The sequence below is a fragment of the Pongo pygmaeus genome, chromosome 1 (genome assembly GCF_028885625.2).
Source record: "Pongo pygmaeus isolate AG05252 chromosome 1, NHGRI_mPonPyg2-v2.0_pri, whole genome shotgun sequence".
Classification (NCBI taxonomy): Eukaryota; Metazoa; Chordata; class Mammalia; order Primates; family Hominidae; genus Pongo; species Pongo pygmaeus.
This window is the reverse complement of record NC_072373.2, coordinates 110,628,568-110,646,220: the sequence shown is the minus strand read 5'-3', so window position 1 is coordinate 110,646,220 and position 17,653 is coordinate 110,628,568. Positions and strand designations below refer to the sequence as shown.

The 17,653-nt window shown below is 38.3% G+C and overlaps 1 protein-coding gene across 3 annotated transcripts in view; it reads right to left on the bottom strand.

The window, feature by feature from the left end:
- The window catches only part of WARS2 (tryptophanyl tRNA synthetase 2, mitochondrial), a 120,256-nt gene that overhangs the window by 21,164 nt on the left and 81,439 nt on the right, over positions 1-17,653 (bottom strand). The window lies entirely within an intron of this gene.

The window sequence follows — 17,653 nt, the reverse complement described above, 5'->3', positions numbered from 1 at the left end:
CTCTAGTGTGAGACACCATCAACCCTCCCCCAGAACACTGTGATAACTTCCTAACTGGTCTCCCTGCTTCCACTCTAGCTCCCTACAGTCTATTCTTACCATACCAGCCTAAGTAACCCCTTTACAACATAGATCACATCACTCCTCTGCTCAAAATCTTTCATGTACTTTTCATTTTTTCAGCGTAAAAGCCAGAGTCCTCATAACAGCCTATAAGATGAGGCACAGTCATCTCCTCCGTTTCAACTCTGTAACCTCTGTGATTCAAGTCCTACTCCTATCCCCTATGTCCCTCTTCTCCAGCCATGCTGGCCTTCTGGTGTTCCCAGAAAACACCAAATACACTCTTACATTAAGGGCTTGCACTGGCTTTTCTCTGATAGGAATTGTCTTCCCTAGATATTCACTGACTAACTCCCTCACCTTGTCTTTGCTCTAATATCATCTTACCAAGGGGGCTTACCCAAGCTACACTGATTGAGTCTGTTCCCCTCAATCCCACTCCCAGTTCTCCTTAATCTTTTTCCATATCACTCATCACCTTCTAATATACTTTATGTTTGGCTTATTTATTTATTATTTATTTTATATTACTCTAATAGAACATAAGTAGCATGGTAGCAAAGATTTTTCTCTGATATATTCACTAACATATCATGCTATAGTACCTAGGGCATGGTAAGTACTCAATAAATATTTAATGAATGCAGGCATAAAAGTAAACATCAGACATTTATAGAGAAATGTCTAAACATGTGGCATATGTATATAGTTGCATACTGTATACAAATAAGTGAGCTAGATTTAAATGAATAAACATGAATAGATAACAAAAACATACTAGTGTGTGAAAAAAACAAAACTGCAAAAAAGTACTGTACTATTATACCAACTATGAAAAAAATTTTAAACCATACAAACAAAAATACTGTATACTATTCATTGAATTACACATGAAAACAAGTATAAAAAATGGGCTAGATTGACACCAAATCCAAGATTTTGGTTGCCTGGGAATAGAGGAAAGTGACGCAATCAGGAGGGGTAAAGGGAATAGGAAGGGAAAGAATTGAAGGAACCCTCAACTTCATCAATAATGTTTTTAATATAAAAAAGTTGAAACAAATATGACAAAATATTAATATTCATTTTTGGTATTGGGAATATGAATGTTTTACCATTTTCTGCATTTTGCTATTTTTTTAAACTTTATTTTAGGTTCAGGGGTACATGTGCAGGTTTGTTATAGAGGTAAACTCATGTCACAGGGGTTTGGTGTACAGATTATTTTATCACCCAGGTACTAAGCCTAGTACCTATTAGTTATTTTTCTGCCCTTTCCCCTCCTCCCATTCTACATCCTTAAGTAGGTCCCAGTGTCTGTTGTTCCCTCTATGTGTCCATGTGTTCTCATCATTTAGCTCCCACTTATAAGTGAGAATATGTGGCACTTGTTTTTCCGTTCCTGTGTTAGTTTGCTAAGGATAATGGCCTCCAGCTCCATCCATATTCCTGCAAAGAAAATGATCTTATTTTTTATTTTTATGGCTGCACAGTAATCCATGGTAAAATGTGGTAATGTACATTTTCTTTATTCAATCTGCCATTGATGGGCATTTAGGTTGATTCCATCTTTGCTACTGTGAATAGTGTTGCAATGAACATATGTGTGCATGTATCTTTATGGTAGAACGATTTACATTCCTTTGGGTATATACCCAGTAATGGGATTACTGGGTCGAATGGTAGTCCTGTTTTTAGCTCTTTGAGGAATTGCCACACTACTTTCCACAATGGTTGAACTAATTTATACTCCCATCAACAGTGTATAAGTGTTCCCTTTACTTCATAGCCTGGCCAGCATCTGTTATTTTTTGACATTTTAACAATAGCCATTCAGACTGATATGAGATGGTATCTCGCTGTAATTTTTTTTTTTTTTTTTTTTTGAGACAAGGTCTCACTCTGTTGCCCAGGCTGGAGTGTAGTGGCGCGATCTGCAACCTCCACTTTCCCAGGCTCAAGCATTCTCCTGCCTCACCCTCCCAAGTAGCTGGGATTACAGACGCATGCAACTACTGCCCGGCTAATTTTTGTATTTTTAGTAGAGACAGGGTTTCATCATATTGGCCAGGCTGGTCTTGAACTCCTGACCTCAAATGATCCACCTGCCTCAGCCTCCCAAAGTGCTGGGATTAAAGGTGTAAGCCACCGCACCCGGCCCTCGCTGTATCTTTAAAGATTTGAGATGGGCTAATTTTTAATATTTTTTTAATTTCAAAAATATTTAATTAACAGAAAGAGTGCAGGATAGACACCATGATTCTGAAAGATATAGCTGCTAGGTATCAATCAATTCAAGCAATTAGCTGGCTCGGTAAATCCTGGATCAAATCTTTCTGTCCCTTAAGATTTTACTTTTTTGCATGTAAATGTTATCTTCCTAGGAATTGGGTCCTGTAAGTTTTAGTTAGGACACTTGGAAGACTATTTAGACTCAGAAATTCTCATTTATTGCTTCCTCTTGGAAACTAGCAATTTATGCTGAGTTATTTTTATTAGACTCTTACTATCCCCATGACAAATCCCCTTAACAGGAACTCTGGGGTTCTGATTTTAATTAAGGAATCTCTGTATCAATATAAGCTCACTCTCTTCAACTGGTCTTCCTCCACTCAGTACTCTTGTTTGCCAATAAACATCTGTCTGTACACATTTGGAGTTCTCTATACTTTTTCTTAGTCTAATACTTCCAAAGTTAAATAAGTAGCTTCTGTCAGGCTGTTCTTGACTTAAAAGTCACCTCTATGTAAATTCTATTGCTTATTGTGTTTGTGTGTGTGTTTACCTGTAATAATATATTCATCAGATTATGCTAGGCTATACAGGGTAACAGACAGCCCCCAAATTTAAGTGGCTTACAGGAATTGTTTCTTCCTCTTTCACATGACATATTGGTACCTATAGATTGGCTATAATTCTGCTTTATAGATCTTTTCATTCCAGGATCCAAGTTGAACAAATAGCCCCTATCTGAACATTCTGTTCTCATGTCAGAAGGAAAAAGAGCAAGAGAGCTAGAGCAAACATGCAATGGCTCTTAAAGATTCTTCCTGGACATGGTGTACATCATGCCCACTCACTTTCCACTGGCTAAAGTAAACCACGTGGACAAGTCCAACATCAGTGGGATAGAAAGAGATGCCTCTCCCACAGGAGAAGTCACAAGGCAATGTGAGGACATATAATCCTCCCAAGCAGGGGTCAGCAAACTACTGCTCCCAGGCCAAATCTGGCCTGTGGACTCTTTCTGTTCCACCCATGGGCTAAGAATGGTTTTTGCATTTCATAAGAGTAATCAAATTTTCTTAAAAGAAGAGGAAAAATGGAGAAGGAGGAGGAGAAAGAGGAGAGGAAGAAAGAGAAAAAGAAGACAAGGAAGAGACAGTAGCAATGGCAGTAGCGATAGAGACTACGTGTTGCCTGCAAAGTCTAACGTGTTTACTATCTATCCTTTCACAGAAAGTTTGATAATCTCTGCTCTTACAAAAAATAAAAGTGAATAACTGGGAACAATAATAATCTGCCACTAGTACATCCCCCAAATTAGCTACCATGACAAAAAATAAGAGAATTGACCTGTAGAGAACTTGATGGCAGACAGCTGATTTTTTTCAAACCTATCTTTTCAGTAAGATTGTATTTAAAATTTCTATGTGGATATATGTGATAGCCCCAGGAACTTAGGTCCAACAAAATAATAAAGGTTTTTTGAACTACATCAAAATTTAAAACTTCTCTCCATCAAGAGACCCAATCAACAGAGTAAAAAGACAACCTATAAAATGGGAGAAAAATATTTGCAAATCATATGTCTGACAAGCAGTTAACATCCAGATTATACAAAGAACTCTTAAGGCCAGGCGTGGTGGCTCACCCCACTAATGCCAGCACTTGGGAGGCCAAGGCAGGAGGACTGTTTCAGCCCAGGAATTCAAGACTAGCCTAGGCAACACAAGAAGGCCCCATCTCTATCATCCCCCAACTAATTTTTTTTTTAAATTAGCTAGGCATAGAGGCATGTACCTGTAGTCCCAGCTACTCAGGAGGCTGAGGCAGAAGGATGGCTTGAGCCCAGGTGGTCAAGGCTTCAGTGAGCTATGATAACACCACTGCACGCCAGCCTGAGCAACAGAGAGATACCCCATATCAAATAATAGTAATAATTAAATAATAATATTTAATAATAATATTACATAAATTATAATTTATTTAATTATAAATTATTGTTAAATAAAACAATAATAATTATTATTAAATAAAACATTTTAAATAAAGGACTCCTACAAATCAACAGCAAAAACAAAACTAAACATCAACTCAATTGAAAAATGGGCAAAGGATTTGAATAGACATTTCTCCAAAGAACATATACAAATGGCCAACAAACATATGAAATAGATGCCCAATCTTACTAATAATTAGGGAAATGCAAATCAAAACCATAATGTGATATCACCTCATATCCACTAGGATGGCTGATATATATATATATATATCTCCCAGAAAATAGTAAGTGTGGTGAGGATATGGAGTAACTAGAACTCTTGCATACTGTTGATAGGAATGTAAAATGGTGCAGCTGCTATGGAAAATAGCATAGCGATCCCTCAGAAAATTAAAAATAGAATTACCATATGATTCAGCAGTTCCATTTCTCATATATATACATAAGAATTAAAAGCAGGGTCTCAAATCATATTTGTACACTCATGCCCAAAACGGCATCATTCACAATAGCTGAAAGATGGAAGCAGCCCAAATGTCCACTATAAGATGACTAGATAAATAAAATCTGGTACAAACATAAGATGTAACATTATTCAGCCTTAAAAATTAAGAAAATTCTAACACATGCTACAATATGAATGAACCTGGAGGACATTATACTAAATGAAATAAACCAGCCACAAAAAGACCAATATTGTATGATTTATCTGTATGAGGTATACATTTGAGTAGTCAAACTCATAGAAACAAAAGGTAAAGTGGGAGTTGCCAGGAACTGCGGGGGGAGAGGGGAATGAGTTATTGTTTAATGGGTATAGAATTTTCAGTTTTGCAAGATGAAAAAATTCTGGAGATTGGTTGTTCAACAATGTGAATATACATTACAGAACTGTATACTTATAAATGGTTAAGATGATAAATTTAATGTGTTTTACAAATTTCAAAAATTTTTAAAAAGCTATATAAAAATATAGATGAAACATATTTCTGAAGTTGGAAAAAATGGTAAATTTTATGTTATGTGAGTTTTGTTTCAATAAATTGTTTTTAAAAGTCAGATGGAAGGGCTGGTTTGAGGCAAAAAGGAAAGGTATGGTTTCAGATATGCTGAACTTGAGACTTTGAAGATATTCACAGAGATGTCTAAAAGATAGCTGGAAATACAAGTCTAGAATTAGAGAGAAACAAAATGGCTAGAAAAAAATCTGAGAAGTGGCCGGGCATGGTGGCTCATGCCTGTAATCCCAGCACTTTGGGAGGCTGAGGAAGGTGGATTATCTGAGGTCAGGAGTTCAAGATCAGCCTGGCCAACATGGCAAAACCCCGTCTCTACTAAAAATACGAAAAAGCTAGCCAGGCATGGTGGTACAAAAAGGTTAGCTGGACATGATGGTGTGCACCTATAGTCCCAGCTGCTTGGGAGGCTGAGGCACAAGAGTCACTTGAACCCAGGAGGCAGAGGTCGTAGTGAGTCGAGACCATGCCACTGCACTCTAGCCTCGGCAATAGAGGGATAGTCTGTCCCAAAAAGAAAAAACAAACAAACAAACAAAAAACAGAAAAGAAAGGCAAGAAAGGCAAGAAAGAAAGAAAAGAAAGAAAAGAAAGAAAGAAAGAAAGAGAAAGAAAGAGAAAGAGAGAAAGAGGAGGAGAAGAGGGAGGGAGGGAGGGAGGCAGGGAAGGAGGAAGGAAGGAAGGAAGGAAGGAAGGAAGGAAGGAAGGAAGGAAGGAAAGAAAGAATATCTGAAAGGAGAAAGAAAATCTGAAAGGAAATAGCTGAAAGTTATGGATTGGAGGAGAATTTTGGGGGATTAAAGAAAAGCAGTTGATAAAGGAAACAAATAAACTATCAGTATAGGGAACATGATACATCAACAAATCAAATTATTAGTTTACGGAATAAAACTCAGAGCAGGCTGTTTCTTGGTTGCATTGTGAATACATGATTCAAAGATCAGATGAAAATTTCATACCATAACTTTTTTTTTTTTTTGAGACGGGTCTCTCTCTGTTTTTCTGCTGCCCAGGCTGTAGTGCAGTGGTGTGACCTTGGCTCACTGCAGCCTCGACCTCCCAGGCTCAAGTGATTCTCCTGCCTCAGCCCCACGAAGTAGGTGGGATGCAGGCAAGTGCCACCATGCCTAGCTAATTTTTTTTTTTTTTTGTAATTTTAGTACAGACAGGGTTTTGCCATGTAGCCCAGGCTGGTCTCAAACTCCTGAGCTCAAGAGATCTGCCTGCCATGGCCTCCCAAAGTGCTGGGATTACAGGCATGAGCCACCGCGCCTGGCCCATACCAATTTTTTAGCTGCACTAAACTACGTGCAGTGTTCCCTACACTACACAATTCCATGGGCTTTCTTTCTTTCTTTTGGTTCATATAACAACATCCTACGAGCCTATTCATTTAAACATTATATATTTTTATAGTATATATTTAGTCCGTATACATTCTATATATTTGTAGACTTAGACTATAGACTAAATATATAATATATATATAGACTAAATATATATACTTATATATAGTAAATCAAGCCTAGTGAGGCATACTTTATAAACAATAAGATGCACTCATTTTAGCTGTTCAGTTCCAATGAATTCTGACAAATCTATACACCAATCAAGATACAGAAAATTTTGATTCCCCCAGAAGAAGTTCTCTCATGTCCCTTTGTACACCTTGCTCTTGGAAACCACTGATCAGTTTTGTTACTGTGGATTGGTTTGGCTTATTCTATATCATTTAAATGAAATTATATAATATAAACTCATGTTTGGCTTTAATACTCAGCATGTTTTGTACAACTCTTTTTGTAGATTATTGGTAAAGTCTTTTGGGTAAATACCTAGGAGTAGAATTGCTGGGTCATGTGGTAAGTATACGTTTAACTTTGACAAACTGTTCTCTAAGGTAGATTTATCATTTTATAGTGTTACTAGCATGTAAAAGAATCCCAGTTTCTCAACATACTTACCAAAGCATAGTATTCACAGTATTTTTAAGTTTGGTCATCCAAGTGGGTGAATTGGTATCTTACTATGATTTTTTTTCTGACGACTATGATGTTGAACTTTTCATGTGCTTATTAGCCATTTGTTATTATTATTATTGTTATTTTTGAGATGGAGTCTTGCACTGTCACCAAGGCTGGAGTCAGTGGCACGATCTCGGCTGACTGAAACCTCTGCCTCCTGGGTTCAAGTGATTCTCTTGCCTCAGCCTCCCGAGTAGCTGGGACTACAATTGCACAACACCAATCCCGGCTAAATTTTGTGTTTTTAGTAGAGACAGGGTTTCACCATATTGGCCAGGCTGGTCTTGAACTCCTGACCTCGTGATCCTTCCGCCTCGGCCTCCCAAAGTGCTGGGATTACAGGCGTGAGTCACTGCGCCTGGCCCCATTTGTTATCTTTGTTTGTGAAATGTCTACTCAAATAAAGTGACCATTTAAAATATTAGCATGGCCGGGCACAGTGGCTCATGCCTGTAATCCCAGCAGTTTGGGAGGCTGAGGCAGGAGGATCACTTGAGGTCAGGAGTTCAAGACCAGCCTGGCCAACATGGTGAAACCCTGTCTCTACTAACAATACAAACATTAGCCAGGCATGGTTGCAGGCGCCTGTAATCCCAGCTACTCTAGAGGCTGAGGCAGGAGGATTGTTTGAACCCAGGGGGCGGAGGTTTCAGTAAGCCGAGATCCCACCACTGCACTCCAGCCTGGATGCAGAGCAAGACTCCATCTGAGAAAAAAAGAAAAAAGAAAAAAATTAGATTGTCTCCTTATTATTGCGATAAGAGTTTTTTATACAGCTGGATAAAAGCCTTGCCAGATATATGTACTGTGAATATTTGCTCCCACTTTATGGGTTACCTTTTCATTTTCTTAATGGTGTTTTTGAAGAACAGAGGCTTTATCTTTTGATGAAATCAAATGTATCAATAGTTTCTCTTATATTAAGTGATTTTGTGTACTATTAAGAAATCTTGGCCTATCCTAAAGGCCTGGAAAATTTTCCCCATATTTTCTTTCAGAAGTGTCATAGCTTTAGATTTTACATTTAAGTCTATGGTGGTTTTCAGTTGATCTTTTTTGTGAATGGTATGGGGTGAGAGTCAAGGTTCATGTTCTCCCTCACATGGACATCTAGTTGGAGACCTAACACCCTTTGCTGAAAAGACTATTTTTTCCCCACTGAAGTGCTTTGAATCCTTCATTGAAAATATTTGACCATATATATGTGGGTCTACTTCTTGATTCCCTATTTCTTTTCAGTGACCTGTAAGTCTATGTCGGTACCACACTCTCAATTACTATAGCTTATAATAAGCTTTGAAAGGCAGTGTAAGTCCTCTAGTTGTGTTTTCTTTTTCAAAGCTGTTTTGAGTATTCTAAGTACTTTGCATGGCCTTATACATTTCAGATTCAGTGTGTCAGTTTATATAAAAATGTATGTTGAAATTTTCATTGCGATTGTGAGAAGTCTACAGATCAATATTAAAAAAAGTAGAGATCATGTCCTTTGCAGGAACATGGATGGAGCTGGAAGCCATTATCCTTAGCAAACTAACACAGGAACAGAAAACCAAATGCCGCATGTTATTACTTCTAAGTGGGGACTAAATGATAAAAACACATGGACACACTGAGGAGAACCACACACAGTGGGGCCTTTCAAAGGGTGGAGGGTGGGATGAGGAAGAGGATCAGGAAAAATAACTAATGGATACTAGACTTAATACCCGGGTGATGAAATAATCTGTACACCAAACCCCCAAGACACAAGTTTACCTATGCAACAAACCTGCACTTGTACTCCTGAACTTAAAATAAAAGTTTAAAAGATAACATATTAACAATATTGAGTTTTCCAATCCAATCTAAACACAAGGCTTTCACTTCTAGTAATGGCTACTTAGCTTGGTATCAGTCTTCTTGGGCTGCCATAACAAAGTACCATAGACTGGGCTGCTGAAATAACAGGAATTAATTTTCTCACAGTTCTGATGGCTGGAAGTCTGAGATGAAGGGTCCTGCATGGTTGTGTTCTAGTGAGCGCTCCCTTCCTCTCTTCCTGGCTTACTGATGCCTGCCTTCATGCTATCACCCCACATGGCAGGCAGAAAAAGAGAGAGACAGATCTTTCCCTCTTCTTATAAGGCCACAGGCCTATCAGATTAGGGCTCCATCCTTAGGACATCATTTAACCTTAATTACTTCCTAAAGACCCTATCTCTAGATACAGTCACATTGGGGGTTAAGGGAGCAACATATGAATTTTGAGGGATATAACTCAGTTGATAGCAAGCTCCTATTGGATAAATTCTAACACAGATAGCAAGTTTCAACTCTGAGCAAAATATAAAAATCAACAGCCTGAAGGCATTGGAGAACAATCGAAAGCAGGCAGAAACTAGGGGTGTGGTTTACTCTTTTAAAAAAAGGATAACACTGAATAAGTGTCCTGTTTTGTGACTTCCTGTCTGAGGGCAGTCCTCAGTTGCAGACATAAAAAGCATCTAAATATGATAGAAACCTGCATTCTTACTGGCTTGAAGAATGAAAGGACAAAGTTTGGGTGACCATAATGCCTGGAAAGTAAGCAGAGAAATTTCTAAATAAAGAGTCAGAGTGGTATAGCCTTATATTCTATGTATTAACTCTACCCAAATATCTGGGCAACCCCTGAATTCCACATGCATGGGGCCACCTCCAAGCTGTCCAACAATGGCTAAAACAACTGGCAAAATATTTCAATTATTGCTTACTACTGGAAAAATAATTTGGGGCTTGAGCCTGCTAAAAAAACAACAGTTTTTTTTTAAAGATATTCTTCAGAGGAATACAACATAATTTAGAATCTCTTCAATTTGTCATTTAAAATATTCAAGATACTAGCCAAAATTATTAGACATATTAAAAAATAGGTAAACATAAACCATTCTTAAGAAAAAAGGCAGTCAATGGAGACCAAACCCAAGATGTTCCACATGTTGTATTTAATTAGCAAAAATTTTGAAGCGATTATTACAACTATGCTTAAAGATACGAAAGAAAATATTCCTGAGATGAATAAACAGATAAAAAATCTCAGCAGATAAATTTTTTAAACCAATAAAAAAGGGCAAATACAGATACTAGAATGAAAACATACAATATCTGAAATAATATCATTATAAAGTCTTAAACACAGATTAGAAGGGCAGAAGAGTCACTGAATGAAAAGATAGATCAGTAGAAATTAACCCACTTAAGGAAGATAGAGATAGAAGACTGAAAAAATAAAGGAACATAGTCTCATGAAACTACACATTTAGGATCAGGAAGTTGGATGCTACCTTCTCCCTTAGGGAGAAACTAATTCCTCATAGTTATTTTTACAGCATTAAAGTGTTCACAGGTTATCGCTCTGTCTGTAAGTACAGAAATGGTAGTAGAGAATCAAAAGAGCAGCAACATGACTGATCTAATGGATTCTGTTACTTAATGGAATCTAGTAGCCAACTGAGTGAGCAGGTTAACAAAACATTTTCACCTGCTCCATGATACTCTGGATCAACAACCTAGGTCTGTATTTACCAGATAAAACAGTATGTGTTAACAACACTGCTAGGCAACATTGCTTGTGATAAAAATAATCCCCAGCTGGTAAAGTACATCTAGGCTTAGAGAACTATAAATACCTGAGAGAAAGTCATAGTTTAGGCTTTCCTGAGTATATTGACTCTTGTAACTGGTACATCTCTTTCAGTGACCCTAAGGTCTATACATGAAATGTAAAAATAGATATTGGCTCTTGTGGAAAACTGAGGCTTCTTTGGTAAGGGAGATTGTACCACCCACTGATGTAGATCTCATCTCCTTGCATTTGAGCTGGAGAAAAAATAGTTCCTACACCTATGAGTATACCTGGAGAGAAAATACCTCCTGGAGCTAGCTGCATACTGCTACAGGGACTGCTCTAGTAAGGACTCGTTTAGAGAAGCTACCTTGCCGGCAAGCTAAGGTTCTTGTTCTATGCCTTTTTAAGTAGACTAGTACCAAACATAACCTGTGGTAGTCTCATGATTCTGAATATTTACTTGAACCTACAAAGATAGCATGGTGGCCACTGGAGATGAGCAATTAAAACAGTGGTTTCCAAAATGAGATTTGTGATTCTCAGAGGCTGTGCAAGACTATCTCCTGAAGCACAGCAAATAAAAAAAAAAGGACTTTTACTTATATTCATTTTTTAATCCCATATTTTAAATTTTTGCTTTATAGAAAAGTTGTATGATTGATATGGTTTGGCTGTGTCCCCACATAATCTCAACTTGAATTGTATCTTGCAGAATTCCCACGTATTGCTGGAGGGACCCAAAGGGAGGTAATTGAATCATGGGGACCGATGTTTCCCATGCTATTCTCATGATCGTGAATAAGTCTCACTAGATCTGATGGGTTTATCAGGGGTTTCCACTTTTGTTTCGTCCTCATTTTTCTCTTGCCATCTCCAAGTGACTTCTGCCTCCTGCCATGATTCTGAGGCCTTCCCAGCCATGTGGAACTGTAAGTCCAATTAAACCTCTTTTCTTCCCAGTCTCGGGTATGTCTTTATCAGCATCATGAAAACAGACTAATACAGTAAATTGGTACCAGTAGAGTGGGGCATTGCTGAAAACATACCTGAAAATGTAGAAGTGACTTTGGAACTGGGTAACAGGCAGAGATTGGAACAGTTTGGAGGGCTCAGAAGAAGACAGAAAGATGAGGGAGAGTTTGAAACTTCCTAGAGACTTGTTGAATGGCTTTGCCCAAAATGCTGATGGTGATATGGACAATAATGTCCAGACTGAGGTGGTCTCAGATGGAGATGAGGAACTTGTTGGGACCTGGAGCAAAGGTGACTTGTTATGTTTTAGCAAAGAGAGTGGCAGCATTTTGCCCCTGCCCTAGAGATTTGTGGAACTTTGAACTTGAGAAAGATGATTTAGGGTATCTGGCAGAAGAAATTTCTAAGCAGCAAAGCATTCAAGAGGTGACTTAGATACTGTTAAAGGCATTCAGTTTTATAAGGGAAGCAGAGCATAAAAGTTTGGAAAATTTGCAGGCTGACTATGCGATAGAAAAGAGAAACCAATTTTCTGGGGAGAAATTCAAGCCTGCTGCAGAAATCTGGATAAGTAGCAAGGAGCCTAATGTTAATCCTCAAGACCATGGGGAAAATGTCTCCAGGCCATGTCAGAGACCTTCACAGCAGCCCCTCCCATCACAGGCCCAGAGGCCCAGGAGGAAAAAGTGGTTTTGTGGGCCAGGCTCAGGGTACTGGTGCGGTGTGCAGCCTAGGGACTTGGCGCCCTGTGTCCCAGCCACTCCAGCTGTGGCTGAAAGGGGCCAAGATAGAGCTCGGGCAGTGGCTTTAGAGGGTGGAAGCCCCAAGCCTTGGCAGCTTCCATGTGATGTTGAGCCTGCAGATACACAGAAGTCAAGAACTGAGGTTTGGGAACCTCCGCCTAGATTTCAGAAAATGTATGGAAATGCCTTGGATGCCCAGGCAAAAGTTTGCTGCAGGGGCGAGGCCCTTGTGGAGAACCTCTGCTAAGGTAGTGTGGAAAGGAAATGTGGGGTTGGAGCCCCCACACAGAGTACCTACTGGGGCACTGCCTAGTAGAGCTGTGAGAAGAGGGCCACCATCCTCCAGATCCCAGAATGGTAGATCCACCGACAGCTTGCACTGTGAGCCTGGAAAAGCCACAGACACTCAATGCCAGCCTGTGAAAGCAGCCAGGAGGGAGGCTGTACCCTGCAAAGCCACAGGAGTAGAGCTGCTCAAGACCATGGGAATCCACCTCTTGCATCAGCATGACCTGAGTGTGAGACCTGGAGTCAAAGGAGATCATTTGGAGCTTTAAGATTTGACTGCCCCGCTGGACTTCAGACTTGTATGAGCCCTGTAACCCCTTTATTTTAACCAACTTCTCCCATTTGGAATGGCTGTATTTACCCAATACCTGTACCTCCATTGTATCTAGGAAGTAACTAGTTTGCTTTTGATTTTACAGGCTCATAGGCAGAAGGGACTTGCCTTGTCTCAGATGAGACTTTGGACTGTGGATTTTGGGTTAATGCTGAAATGAGTTAAGACTTTGGGGGACTGCTGGGATGGCATGATTGGTTTTGAAATGTGAGGACATGAGATTTGAAGGGGCCAGGGGCAGAATGATATGGTTTGGCTATGTCCCCACATAATCTCAACTTCAATTATATCTCCCAGAATTCCCACATGTTGTGGGAGGGACCCAGCGGGAGGTAATTGAATCATGGGGGCTGGTCTTTCCCATGCTATTGATAGTAAATAAGTCTCACCAGATCTGATAGGTTTATCAGGGTTTCCACTTTTGCTTCTTCCTCATTTTTCTCTTGCCACTGGTGTGTAAGAAGTGCCTTTAACCTCCCGCCATGATTCTGAGGCCTCCCCATGTAAAACTCTAAGTCCAATTAAAACTCTTTTTCTTCCCAGTCTCGGGTATATCTTTATCAGCAGCATGAAAACAGACTAATACAATGATGTACAGTATATACCTATCTTAAAGGAAAGTCTCAAAAATCTTTTACTGATAGTCATAAACAATAAAAAATTTGAAACTCACTGAATCAGAAAATAGAAAGTATTTTCAAGCACAAATAGAACATTTGTAAAAATTCGCCATTTGCTAAATTCAAGCTTTAAAAATACAAAAGATCTGAAAGCATTGAGACTATATCCTTTGATTAATATGTAATGACATTAGAAATCAATTTTTTTAAAAAGTTAAGTTAAAAAAAGAGCCCTGTACTTGGAAATCTAAACACATACTTCTAAATAAATGATAGATCAAATAAGAAATAATAGTGAAAATTAGAAATTATTCAGAACTGATTTATAGTGAAAATACTATAACATATCACAACTTTGTCAATGCTGGTAAAACAGAACTTAGAAGGAAATTTATACTGCACTCTTAAATGTTTATATTGGAAAGAAGAATGGCTGAAAATTAATGAGGTCCACTCAAGAAGTTAGTAAAAGCACAACCACATAATTTCAAAGAAAATAAAATGGAGGAGGGAATGAAACTAATGAAATAAAAAACAAAGGAGGCAGGCAGATCACTTGAGGTCAGGAGTTTGAGACTAGCCTGGCCAACATGACGAAACCCCATCTCTACTACATAAGAACACAAAAATTAGCTGGCATGGTGGTGGGCGCCAGTAATCCCAGCTATTTGGGAGGCTGAGGCATGAGAATAGCTTGAATCCAGAAGGCAGAGGTTGCAATGAGCTGAGATCATGCCACTGCACTCCAGCCTGGGTGACAGAGTGAGACTCTGTCTCAAAAAAAAAAAAAAAAGGAAATAAATAAAAAACAAAGATACAATAACAGCCTCACAAAATCAAAAGTATATCCTCTAAATGATTAATAGAGTAGTCTCTAACAAAATTCATCAAGAGGAAACAAAGGAACAAAGGCATTTCAAGGAAAACAACCCACAGAAGGTATTGGTTATAAACATTTCAGCTTTCTAGCATAAATTAGAATTTTAGAAAACATATATCCATCATTATGCATTAGACAGCTTCCAATATGTCAAGACATTCCTGATGACAGCTGTGGTATTAACCAACGTGATTTTTAAAAATATTGTAAATAAAATGTGACAGAATTTGTAAGAGCTACATAACTCAGTCTTAAATGTGAAAAGCAAAACTAACCACATTCAAGAGATAATATAAAAGAACAGCTTTACCACACTAGGCCAGTATAGAATAACTTAAAAACATACTCCAGAAGCACACAACCATAAAGGAAAATACTGAATTGGCTATATTAAAAAAAAAAACAAAACACTCTATACAACAACAGACAGCATTTAAAAATCAAAAGACAAGCTACAAGGCTGGGTGCGGTGGCTCACGCCTACAATCCCAGCACTTTGGGAGGCCAAAGTGGGCGGATCACAAGGTCAGGAGATTGAGAACCATCCTGGCTAACACAGTGAAACCCCATCTTTACTAAAAATACAAAAAATTAGCCGGGCGTGGTGGTGGGTGCCTGTAGTCCCAGCTACTCGGGAGGCCAAGGCAGGAGAATGGCGTGAACCTGGGAGGCAGAGCTTGCGGTGAGCCGAGATCATGCCACTGCACTCCAGCCTGGGCGACAGAGAGAGACTCCGTCTCAAAAAAAAAAAAAAAAAAAAAAAAAAGACAAGCTACAAACTGAAAAATGATAATGTATAACAAAGGATTGGTACTCAGAATATGTAAAGAACCTCTACAAATCAATAGGAAAATACAATTAAAAAATAGTCAAAAGATATGAGCAAACAATTCACAAAAGAAAATAAAGGAGTTAAAACATAAGAAATAAATGCTTAACCTTACCAGTAGTCAGGGAAATTCAAACAATAAGATGGCACATTTCATGCATTACAGTGCCAAAAGTATATGTCTAATAACACCAAATGTTGCCGAGGGGAGTTCCTGTTGGTGGTAAAGTAAGTTAGAATACCATTTTGGAGAACAAACTGGCAACATCCACTGAGGCCAATGATGTATATATCATATATCCTCCTGAATGTACTCTTAGGCATATATTAATACAGCTAAAGAAAGTCTTTCACATGTGTACAAAAGGCAGATAAAAGTATGCCCTCTGTAGTATTGTTTGCAGTAATAAAAAGCTGGAAAAAAATCCAAATATCCTTTGCCAGGAAAATGGATAAACTGTTAAGGAGGCAGACAATGGAATACTGTACAGCAGTCAAACTAAATAAATCCCGAGCATGTAACATTGTACACAAAAAATAGATGCAAGAGAATATGGGCAGCATGATGCCATTCACATAGTTTTAAAACATGCAAAACAAATAATATAGATTGTTAATGGCTATATTATATGCAATACAAATATAAATACATTTGTAGGAATGATGAGTATCAAATCAATATAATAGTGGTTACCTCTGGGAAGGCACAGAGGAAAATGGCGTTACAACTAAGCAGAAAAGTTTCTATTATACTTGTAATGTTTAATATGTAAAAAACAAAAACTACATGAAGCAAGTATGCCAAAAGGTAAGCAATTCAAAAGGCAGCCATTCATCTTCATCCTCTTATGAATGTTTGAAATATTTCTTAAAAAGTCCTCAAAAAACCTTAGACAACAAACTCTTCTGAAAATACTTTATTATTGAAGATAAAAAGAGGCATTGTCATTAACTTTATCTCCATCTTCTAATCCCACTCTACCCTTATATAAATCCTTCTCAACATCAAGGAGCCTAGGGTGGGAGCATTCTATATAGTGGAGGAGGGTGATATAAAGTTAACATTTGCTAGACAAAATATATTATTTAAATTGCTATTATAGACTTTAAAAATGGGATTCAGAGAGCTTGAGCCACTCACCCATAGTCTCACAACCAAAAAGAAGTGACAGTAAGATTCAAGCTGAGTATGCCTGGCTTCAAAGCCTGTATTTTTTTTTTCACTATTGTTTTGACAGCAAGAAAAGAACTCTTCTTGAAGGTATAATTAACCTATCACCTGTTCCTATGTCCAGCATAGAAGTAACACAAGTACTGCAGCTTGTTCATCATGTCACACAGGAGTATAGATCCAGGCAAGGAAGTGGTATTATTGGAAACTGTGGAGAAGGAAATACATGCAGAGTTTGATTATATAATAATTTTGCAAACTTATTATTTATGCCATGGGCCATTTAGATTCTTATCTCCCCCTAGGAACTTTGGAGGTGATGCCAATTTTACAAATATATTCTCCAAGTCCACTAATCTACGCAGACGTTTGCTCCCTTTCCATTGTGAGCTGAAAGAGTACCTATTGTTGGTAGCGAACAACTTTGAGAGTTTAACAAATATAAATACACTCAAATATGTTTCCTAAATTACCAGAATAATGGAAGCACTAGACTCTCTGTCCAGTTTAAGGCCTTGGTTTTATACCTCTAAGACAAGGGACAATTGGTGAGGTATAACTTTTATTTATGTATAGTAAGTCAAGATTTATGTAGTCAGTTACTTTGGCTATCATTCAGAAACTAATTCCTCCATTGACTCTCTTCCTTTATCGTTACTGATTTTTGTTTCCTGGGAAACAACATAACCCTAATTAGAGAATGAGCCCACATTCCAGAGATGCAAATCCCCCTCTCCTCCCTCAACTTTTCCTTGGTCTCTTTGGACCCTCGTAACACAATATCTGGTGGCCCCAACTGTCCTTTTCTCCTTGCCTTGGCAGAAATCCAGTGCCTAGAGCTATGTCCTCCACTTTTTATCTTCCATCTGCAGAGTAAAAGTGAAAGATGTAGAGGCCTGTAC